Source organism: Capsicum annuum, chromosome 7 (genome assembly GCF_002878395.1).
Source record: "Capsicum annuum cultivar UCD-10X-F1 chromosome 7, UCD10Xv1.1, whole genome shotgun sequence".
NCBI lineage: Eukaryota > Viridiplantae > Streptophyta > Magnoliopsida > Solanales > Solanaceae > Capsicum > Capsicum annuum.
The window spans coordinates 202,419,860-202,431,680 of NC_061117.1; positions in this window are offsets into that span (position 1 = coordinate 202,419,860).

Below are 11,821 nucleotides of genomic sequence, written 5' to 3' on the forward strand. Positions count from 1 at the left end.
GTGGATTCATTAATGACAGATAATGAATAGAGATACTCTGTAATATATGTTTGATCAGAACTGCTCTTCCTCCATATAATAACATTTTTTCTTTCCATGATTGAATTTTAGAACTAACTTTCTGAATAAGTTATTGGCAGTACTTCTTTTGCTTTCTCCTATAGAAAATAGGGCACCGCAAGTACGTAAACGGAAAATTCTTTCTCAATATCTCTGTTGTCACTTCGGCAGTTACCACATTTCCTCCTGATACATTATGCTGCAAATAAATTTTCCTTTTTCCTTGTTTGCCCTTTGTTCAGAAGCTTTCTCATAGTTCTCTAAAGTTTCAAAAATCAACTTCATTGTTCTCATGTCTACCTTACATAGAATTGTCATATCATCTGCAAAAGGCAAATGATTAATCTGTGGACTCTCTCTTGGTATTCCAAACCTTTTGAACTCTTTCACATCAAAGAGTTCAACGCTCTTGACAATACTTCTACTACAATAATGAAAAGAGTAGGAGATAAAGGATCCCCTTGCTTAAGACTCCTTGAAGATCTGAAAAAACATTTAGGTTATCGATTCAAAACAATTGAATACCATTATTTTCAACCAATCTAAAGATCATGTCAATTAAATTTTCACTAAATTCCAGCTTTTTCAAAACTTTCATTAAGAATACCTACTCCACTCTATCATATGCCTTCATCATATCCAACTTAATCACAAGGTTGGCTGATTTACCTCTTTTCTTGAATTCAGTAATAATTTCTTGCACCAACAAAATATTTTTTGCTATACTTATTTCTTGAATAAAATCAGCCTGTTCTTTAGAGATTAGCTTTGGTAGAACTGCCTTTATTCTTTCATACACAATTCTTGAGAAGATTTTATTAACAAAATTACTCAAGGATATTGGCCTTAGATCTGAGAAATTAGTAACGTTCACCTTCTTTGGAATAAGCACTAGGTTAGTATGAGTAATATACCTACAAAGTTCAACACCACAAAAAAAGGCTTTTACCATATTATACACATCATCCCCTATAATGCTCCATAAATCTTGATAAAATGCTCCAGTCATCCCATCAGGTCCATCTATTTTATTTTTATTTAGCCCCGTTACAGCTTGATACACCTCCTCCTTGCTTGGAATTTCATGAATCAAATCTCTTTCTTCTTCACTAATAATAGTGGGTAACTCTTCCAAGATGTTCAAATCCCAGTCACTCCCCTGGTTCTTAAATTGTTTTTGATACAATAGCACTGCAACATCAGCAATATATTCATGTTTCTCCATTCACTCACCTTCATCATTTTGAATTTTGTTCACCCTTAGCCTTTTCCTTCTTCCAATAACAATGGTATGAAAGAATTTTGTGTTTCTTTCCCCATCTCTAAGCCAGTCTAATCCTGCTTTTTGTCTCCAGAAATCCTCTTCTCTATTGAGATACCTATATAGATTAGCTTGAGCTTCATGAAGCTTCTCCCTAATCCCCTAATAATGATCTGCTTCAAATTGAATCTCCAACACTTTTATTACTTCCTCCAGAGTGGTTATTTCTTGAAAAATATTATCGAATGTTTCTCTGCTCCACTGAGCTAGGGCACTTTTTAATCATTTCATTTTGTGATGAAAGATTGCAAATGGGTTACCTTCAGAATCTTCTGCCATTGTTGCCCGACCACCTCCATAAATGAATTCTCTTTTAATCAAAAATTCAAAAATTTAAAACTTTTAGTTACATTTTCGTTAGAAGTGCTAAAAGAAACCTGCAACGGAGCATGATCTGGTCCACTTCTAATCTAGTGCTCTACTTTTATTAAAGAAAAAATACTCTGAATCCTGTCATTAAATAGCACTCTATCTAGTCTTTTGAAAATGCAATCTTCATTTGTTCTGCCGTTCCACCAAGTACATTTACTTCTAGTAATGTCTTTATCTTCAAGGCCACACATATTAATACAACGATTGAAATCCCTAACCTCTGCTTCTGTAAGTGGCAGTCCCCCAATTTTTCTTCTCACTAGTAATGACATTGAAATATCCTCCAGATCTCCATGGTAATTGAAAATCTTGAGATATGTTATACAATATTTCCCATAACTGTAATCTTTTCCCCTGTATGTATTTAGCATATACAAGGGAAATTAAAATTTCCAGTCCTTAATGTTGATTGTGCAGCTTTAGAATAAGTTATTGATCATCATCTCTCACAACTATTACCTCCAGTATTTCATCTATAAATGCCCAAATTTTACCATTTTCATTGACTACTACATGCTCCATTCCTAGCTTCCTCTTATAACCTTTTATTTTTTTGTATTAAAACGGTTCCATTAAACCAATGAAATAAAAATGATTCCTTTTGTGTATGTTTACTAATCTAATGAATGTCTTTTGAGTGTTTGATGATTTGATGTTCCAAATAAGATTCTTCGTTGATACCTAATTGGTTTTGTAATGGCCCTCTTTAATTGCCTTGAATTTACTTAAGCTGCAGTTAAATCCCCTACACTTTTCCTCTTCTGTTTCCTATGTTGTTCCTTTATTTTTTATACATGTTTCAGGGAGAAGTCTCTTTTTCAATGTTCTTAATATTATTCTTTAGGTTCACTTGATCCATCTTATCATCTGCTATAATAGCCAGTGGCAATACCTCATCCAATACAACAGAAACTATAACTCCTGCAGCCTCTTCAGTTGTTAATATAGTGGACTAATTTGCATGATCACTCTCAACTAGTTGTTTCTTTGAATGTTCCATTCCCTCATTACAATCTAGATTTATGTCTCCTTTATCCTTGATTAGCTATGTCTTCCTTTCCTTTGTTCCATCCTTTTTCCCTTTGCTTGTGTTAACATTGACACTTCCTATCTTCTCATTTTGTTTTCCAAAGACTTAACTGACCCAATCTTTGGTTTGCTGCTTAGGAGTTGCTATCCTATTCTTCTCTATTTCTGCATTCTTCTCTTCCTGCAATGTCTTAAAAGGATTTTCATCCTTATAATCAATTTTCCCTTTAATATGGCTATATTTGTCCTTCCTATTCTTGTTTCCTCTGGTCATCCATTCCTGTTTGTATTGATTTCGCCTGATCATTCCATTATTCCACTAATTATTCAAAGTTCCTCTATTAATCTTTTTAATTCCTCCTTATCAGTTTCTTTTATCATCTAAATCCTCTTCTTGTTTAGAGTCATATAATTCTGGATGAACAGTCCAACAGTTATCCTCATCATGTTCTTGTAAACAATATTCTTTACAATACTTTGACATATAGTCATATTGTATATGGATCCACTTTGATTTAGTCTCTCCTGTTTCATCATCTTCCTCATTTATTCTGAGTCTTTAAGGTAACTTTGCCACCAAATCAACCTCCATTTTTACTTTTGCACAACTAGATCTAGAAGGTAGATGTTATAGAGAAAATTGCCTCTTTTGCAAAGAAATTAGAAGGTAGATCTGGTAACGAAATTCAAGCAACTCCTATCGTCGTTTCAACATCTGATTCAAACCATGGATCCCATTTAAAAGTTCTCATATGGCGATACCTCTCCATGGACTTGATATAAAATGTTGCAGTTAACAACATCTGTACATATTCCTCCAAACTTGTCAACCTGCTTAGAATGTCTTGTACCCAATACTCCTATCATATATTCTTGCTTGATTCTACACTGGCTAGTAATGCTTTTTTGTAATGTATTAATATTCGGTTTACCGTATGAAAATTTTCCTACAATGGTATATTGCAAGTTTTCCTGAATTATGAGTGATTTCACCTCTGATGATTTCCACGTAAGGTTTGGATCTCTATGCAGCATAACTACTGCCTTTGGTGGAACTTTTGGTATTAACAATGTTTGATCTTTTGGTTTAAGCATAGAAGCATATTGATTTTGAGTTTCCGTCGCAGTCTGTGTCTTGGTTGGGTTATTTGGGGATAGTTGGGTTGGAAGGGCTGGAATCCCACCGGCGGTAGAAGCCATCATAATCGCCGGCAGAGTTAGGGTCTAGGGTTTGTGGACGATTTGTAATTTTGTCATTTTGATGAAACTTCATTTTTCATCATTAATAAGGTTAATTTAATAAAATACACCTCTAATTAATATTTTCTTAGAGCGTATAAAGTCAAGTACTTTAAGACTTGGTGATAAAAATCCAATTTTTCTTATTGATGGCCACTTCAACCGAAGTGGCGGAACTCTTTATTCCTAGTAAAACATGAGGTTTGTCAAGCATAATTTCATAGACTGAGAAATAATAATAGAAGACAAAAATGTATGTTAGAAGTTAGTATTAACATGTTTAATTTCAAGGTTACTTTCAGATCCATGAATTCTCACATATCCTGAAACTCTAACCCAGTCCATCATACTCATCAATCAGCGACATCACCAGCACAGCTTATTGTGACGATGGATTAAATTATAATTATTCAAAAAAATAGGAACTAGATACTGATGAATTTTTGAGTACCTCGATGAGTTTTGAGATGGAGCCCAAAGTCAAGGATAGAGTCTTCAAACCTCAAAGAATTTAACTAAAGGTATAAAATTTGTTGCGAAGTGGCAGTGGATGAATTAACTGGCAATTCCAGATTCCTCAGATCATTGATCGTTGGACGTAAGCTCTCAATCAGCTTATCGGGAAAAATGATAGCCTGACAACCATCAAAAAGTAGCTCAGTTTCATTTACAACCAAACAATTGTATACTTGAAATAAAGGTGTCAAACGGGCCAGGTCGGGCCGGGCCAACCCGAAACCGGCCCTTCCATTTTAACCGGGTTGAGGGCCGGTTAAGGGCCGGTTTTGACGTTAATCGGGTCGGGCCAAACAGTAAAAAAATTAAAACCCACCCTAACCCGGCCCACTTAACCCAACCCGGTCAAACCCACCAAAATCCGGTCAAACCCGGTTAAAAACCGGTCAAACCCATTTAAAAAATAAATAAAAAATCCAATATACACTATATACACTCCAATATACAATATATATTTTTAAAAAAATATATAAACAATTACACATATATACGTAGCATTCAATATATAATTATATATGACTATACGTACTACTTTAAATAAAACATATGCTATAATAGTATAATAAATATATATACACTACAATATATATATATATATATATTAATTTATAAAACATATACACATGTATACGTTAAATATATACTACTTTAGAAGATATATACACATATATATGCACCATTCAATATATATGTATTACTTTAAATAAAATATATACTACAATATACATATATATATATATACAACAATATGTATATATATATATAGTTACATACTAATTTATAAAACATAAAGTAATGTATACGTTAAATATACACGTCTATAGAGATCTATTCACATATATACACTCTATTATATGTATATGTAATACTTTAAATCAAATATACTATAATATATATACATTACAATATATATTTGTATAGTTATATACTAATTTATGAAACATATACACATTTATACGTTAAATATACACGTCTATAGAAGATCTATTCACATATATACACTCTATTCTATGTATATGTAATACTTTAAATGAGATATACTACAATATATATTTGTATAGTTATATACTAATTTTTAAAATATATACTCATGTATACGTTAAATATACACATCTATAGAAGATCCATTCACATATATACACTCTATTCTATGTATATGTAATACTTTAAATGAGATATACTACAATATATATACATTACAATATATATTTGTATAGTTATATACTAATTTATAAAACATATATACATGTATACATTAAATATACACGTCTATAGAAGATCTATTCACATATATACACTCTATTCTATGTATACGCACCACTCAATGTATATATACTACTACTTATAAAATATACTACATTATATATACATTACAATATATATAGATATACTTATATACTAATTTATAAAACATATACACATGTATACGTTAAATATACACATCTATAGAAGATGTATACACGTGTATACGCATCATTCAATGTATATATACTACTACTTATAAAATATACTACATTATATATACATTACAATATATATAGATATACTTATATACTAATTTATAAAACATATACACATGTATACGTTAAATATACACTTCTATAGAAGATATATACACGTGTATACACACCATTCAATGTATACATACTACTACTTATAAAATATACTACATTATATATACATTACAATATATATAGATATACATATATACTAATTTATAAAATATATACACATGTATACGTTAAATATACACTTCTATAGAAGATATATGCACAAATATACAAAACATATGCTACTTAATATAATAAATTAATAATATTTGGTAGTAAATTAATAATATATTAGAAGTAAGTTTTTAATTTAAAGTAGAAAACTAGAAATTCAATTTAAAATTTTAAATCGTTAAATGAAAAAAAATAAAAAACAAGGACTGAGGAGTGAATGAATTTGGGGAATTTTATTGATTACAAAATGATCCAAAATTTATAATTTACATGAATGAAAAATCTATAAATTATGCATCATTTTTTCCAACTCATTCATGTTAATATTAATGGGAACTTGCATAGGATAGTTGAAGTCAACGGGGGCAAAACCATGCATTGGACTTGATTCTGCTGAGTTCTCCCGTGAAGTCATAATTTCTTCAAGTTTCAGCTCGTCGCTCGGCTCCGGTTCCATTCCTTGGTTTCTTCTTTCCTCTCTAATCCAATCTCTGAGGCAAACTAGAACATTCATTGCATTGCTTCCCAATAAGTGTCGGTTGTCTCCAAGCTGTTGTCGTCCCTGACTAAAGGCGCTCTCTGATGCAACGGTTGACAATTGAACATTCAAGATATCTCTAGCTAATCTTGAAAGCACATGATATTGTGTTTCATTACTCCTCCACCAATCCAACGTGTTGATCCGTCGTCTGCGATCCTCTGGTGCCGTCCAAAGATAATATTTTAGCTCTTCCCGATAAGTTGATGTGTAAGTTCTCTCATCAACACTGTTCCAACAACTTAAATCATAAAACGAATCAGAAAAACCACTATGTGCCGGCCTTTTAGAAGATGATGGCTCCTCGGGAGGATGAGGAGCGACAGTTGGAGTGATATTTGTAGGTACGGCTAAATCAAATAAATCAGCATAGTGATTATATAATTTTTCTATGTAATCCTTTGCATCAGCCGTAGCCGTCCACAAATCAGGTTGTACTTGTTCAGAATCATGGTTAGTATTTATTTCTAAGTTAGTATAAATAAGAGTACTAAAGTGACACATATTATTATATTTCATGCACGGATTTAGCATAACACCAACCAAGTAAATAGGGGGAATCCGGAAAAAATATTTTTTAAATTTCGTAAACATGGCGCCAACAGCTTCTTTATAACCTTCTTTATTTTTATATTCTTTGAGTAAACCAGAAATATCGGCTATATATGTCAAAATATTACTAACAGTGGGATAATAAGCATCGAAAAATTCAACCGTAGCTACATAAATTTTTTCTAAAAACTTAACAAGATCATTAATTACAACCCAATCAGAATTATGTAGCATGCAATCAGCAGAATCAGCAAATGAACCACAATGTTGGTTAAAAGCTAGTGTAATAGGAATTCTATATTTATAACAAGTTTTTAAAAATTCATACGTAGAATTTCATCTAGTATCAATTTCCTCAGGCGTCAAAATCGGTGTAAATCCATTTTCTTGACATTTAACTTTAAATTCTCTAATTCTCGATCTACGATTATTTCCTTGAATAAAACCAACGGCAAGACGAATTTTTTCAATATAAAGCTCAAAAAAGTCAAGACCATCCTTTACAATTAAATTATATACATGACATGCACACTTAATATGAAAAATTTCAGGCAAAGGCGGAGATAGCGTAGATTTTATTTTTGTTATAGCAGTCTTGTTGTTAGAAGCATTATCAAAAGCAATACATAAAATTTTATTTTCGATACCATAATATCCGGCAATTTTAACAATAGAATCAGCAATAAATTGTCCAGTATGTTTACAATCTTCATCATATAAAAAAGCAAGAATACGTTTTTGCATCACGAAATTACTATCCATCCAATGACAAGTAACGGTTAAATAATCATTTTTATTTACAGCACGACTAAGATCAGAAGTTAGGGACAATCTACATTGAATATTTTTTAACAATGTTGATAAATAAAAACAATATTGTGAATGGAGTCTAAAAATATCAGACCGACAAGTAGTTCTAGGAATACCATTAAACATAGGATTATAAATTGCTTATATATAACGAATAAAGGCATCAGAAGAAGGAAAACTAAAAGGCAAACAACCCACAGCTATCATTTTAGCTATTTCTTCCCTATCCCTCAATTTATTATACTTCTTCGCTACGTGACCGGTTGCTGGGTCCATTCTAGTTTGCGTTGACCCACCAACATCCCCACCACCTTTTGCAATATTTAACTCTCTTTTGTGATCTTCAGCTACATGTCTCGTTAACGTACCCGTACCCCCTTGCTTGCCTCCACTTCTATGCTTATATATTTGTTGATAAATATTGCATTGTACCTCAATATCTGATATACGTTTAAAAAATTGACATACAATACTAGTTCTTTTACGAGGTTTTGGGGCACTGGGAGGACGGGAAGGGAGATTAACTGATTCAGATCTAACGTTAACATCTCCTACTACGAGTGTTTCAGCAATATTTTCATTATCTTCATCTAAATTAACCGCATCTACTTCATTTTCTTCTTCTATACCGTAATTTTTCTGAGCTTCTACATAATTCATATCGTGAGCACCTACACCTATTTCTTCCTCAAAAGGTGTATCAAGCGGTACCGGAGGCGAAGGCACACGGGTATATCTACTAATTGAACTACCTCTACCGCTAGTAATACGCTTTTTACTACCACTACCGCTTTCGGGACAAAAATTTTTAACACCTTTAGTAGCGAGGTTTCTTAATTTATCCATAATATAAATTAAATTAAACTAAAAATATTCAAAATACACAAATATAATAAAATTAAATATTAAACAATTAATACAATAAATAAAAATTAAACGTAAGAGATGGAACGACAATACCAAATTTTGGAAGTATCCGAAGATTGCGACTTTAGAAACTTCCGCTCGTACTTTGTAAACGAAAAATTAAAAAACTAAAGTGAACACTTTAAGAAATTAAATATATTGAATATTTGAGAATTGAGAATTGAGATTTGAGATTTGAGATTTGAGAGAGTGAAAAATTGTGTGAAAAATGATTTGAAGTTGTAGAGTATTTATAGATTTTTTTTTAGGATTAAAAAATATTTTTTAAAGTTTTTTTTTTTTTTAATAAATGGGCTCAAACTAGCAGTTTGGACCCAAAAACGGCTATATAGCCGTTGGGCCAACGGCTAGTTTGGCCCAAAATCCAAAATTTCTTTTTTTTTTTAATTTTTTGGGCCGGGCCGATTAACCGGCGGGCCTGGACCGGGCTTGGTCCGGGCCGGGTTAGCCAGGCCTATTTTAACAAAATAATCCGGGCCCATTTTAACAAAATAATCGGGCTGGGTCAAACCAGGCCGGGTTAGGTACTAGGGCCTGATCGGGCTGGATCAGCCCGGCCCACTTGACACCCCTAACTTGAAAACAACTCAAAAAGTTTGAGAAACCTAGTTATATGTAGCAACAGAAAGAACAAGCACCAAAAATCCAAAATGTAACTTCTTAGGCTAGCTTTCGCACACCTCGACTAATTCCCCTGGTTACTTGTCATCTCCCACCAGCAGCATTAGTGATTGGTTACCTGGTAACTCTATCCACCTAGGCTAGGAGCCCACGACAAATGAGAAAAAATCATCTAGTGTTTTTTTTTGTCTCCGCTTAGATTTGAACTTGCGACCTCATGATTCTTGACCCATTAATTTATTGATTATTAGGCAGAGGCGGATCTAGAATTTAAAGGTTGTGGGTTCCCAACTTATAATTCTTTACCACTAGACCAATAACACACTTTGTTTGTGGGTTCCCAACTTATAATTCTTATATATTTACTAGTTTTTTCAATATAAATTCAAGAACCGTACGAAAGTTACTGGGTTCGGGAACCCACACGTAATACTCTACATCCGCCCCTGTTACTAGGTCATACCCTTAGGTCTCCTATATCTAACGTATAAGTAAAAGGAAAATTACGCTAATATGCAACCCTTTCTTCCTATATTACACTACAAGAATCGAAGGTGTCATCATCTTTTCTCCAATTGACCTATCATTCTTAATGTGTTACCAAAAATAAATTCAGAAGCACTTTCTTAGGGTTTGGGAGTTATATGTTGCTCGGACTCTTTCAAATATTGACCGGTGCATGTCGAATACTCCAAAAGTAGTGCATTTTTGGAGTGTTCAACAAGGGTGAGACAATATTTTTGACGAGTGCGAGCAACATAGCAGGAGGTGGCGTGCAATAAAGGAAGATCATCACATATGTCCTTTCTCGGTCATAATGAACATTTTGCAATGTCAAGTTCCTGACTGTCAGTTGCAGTGCAAGCAATCTCTATTTCACACAGATCCAAACATGTTGTACTGAATTCATTCAAGAGATTCAAGATTCGTTGACTGTATTTGTTCTTCATTAGCAAAACCAGGAACGTGAACTCTAAAAAATTTCTGGTTAGGATTTGAAACTACAATGCTTAACTGTTCAATTCCAGGGCAGCCGGCAATGAGATCCACCAAATCACCAGATAATAATTTTCCCCGAAAAATCATAATGATTTTATTGTCTTATTCCAGGGAAAAGTAAGGGTAAAGTATTACATCCTAGTTTAGAATATACTAAGGGTCTGCATTTCAACTTGCTTGATATTGTTTTTTCCTCGGAATAAGACATAAAATCATTATAATTTTTCGAAATTCAAAAGTTATTTGTATAATTTTCAATCTACACATAAAAATTTACAAATGATTCCCATTATTATTTGTGTTCAAATTTCAAACACCACTTCATTTTTCAATATCGTTTATCAATTTTGATAATAAATATTACTTCTTATAAAAGAATCTACATTCCGTAAGAAATGCTGGGAATCCCACTGCGGCAAATTTTATGCCTTGGTCTTGACGACTCAATTATTATAAGTAGGAATGAGGATGCTACAATATGGTATGACGTTTAATAGGAACTCACGTTCGAAAGTATAGATTTTGTAATTTATGTCATTCTTGATCTGTTTCAAGAGTCTAATGATGCAATTTAGTGTAGTTTTTTTTTTTTTTTGCGATTTTTGGAATTTTGACAAAAATTTATGGTGTTTTGGGTTTTTTTTTTTTGAATAAAATGTCATGAATCCAGTTAAATTTCATAATCAAAGTTTGTAATATTTAATAGAGACCAAAATGCTCGCTTTTGACAAACCTAAAAGACCAAAAGTATTCAATTGATACTTGAGAAGCTAATTTTAAACCAACTACCAAAGATAAAAGGGAGATAAAATAAATGATCATTTTTTGTCATTTACACACAAGCAGATCCTTTTAATTAAGTTCATCAGTTTGTCTCCAATTGAACCTCTAACTTAGTAGTCAGAAATGTAGCTCCAAATAACTAGATGTGTACTGATCGAAAAATAGTGCGAATGAAGCTACGAAGACACTCAACAGAGACGTATCTGTTTACCACATCTAATATAGTCTTAATTTAACCATTTGAAAAGTTAATACCCTGATAGATCTACACAACCACTTGGTTGGGATTCTCCAACTTTGTCAACATCCCCTCAAAATAAAGCATTAATA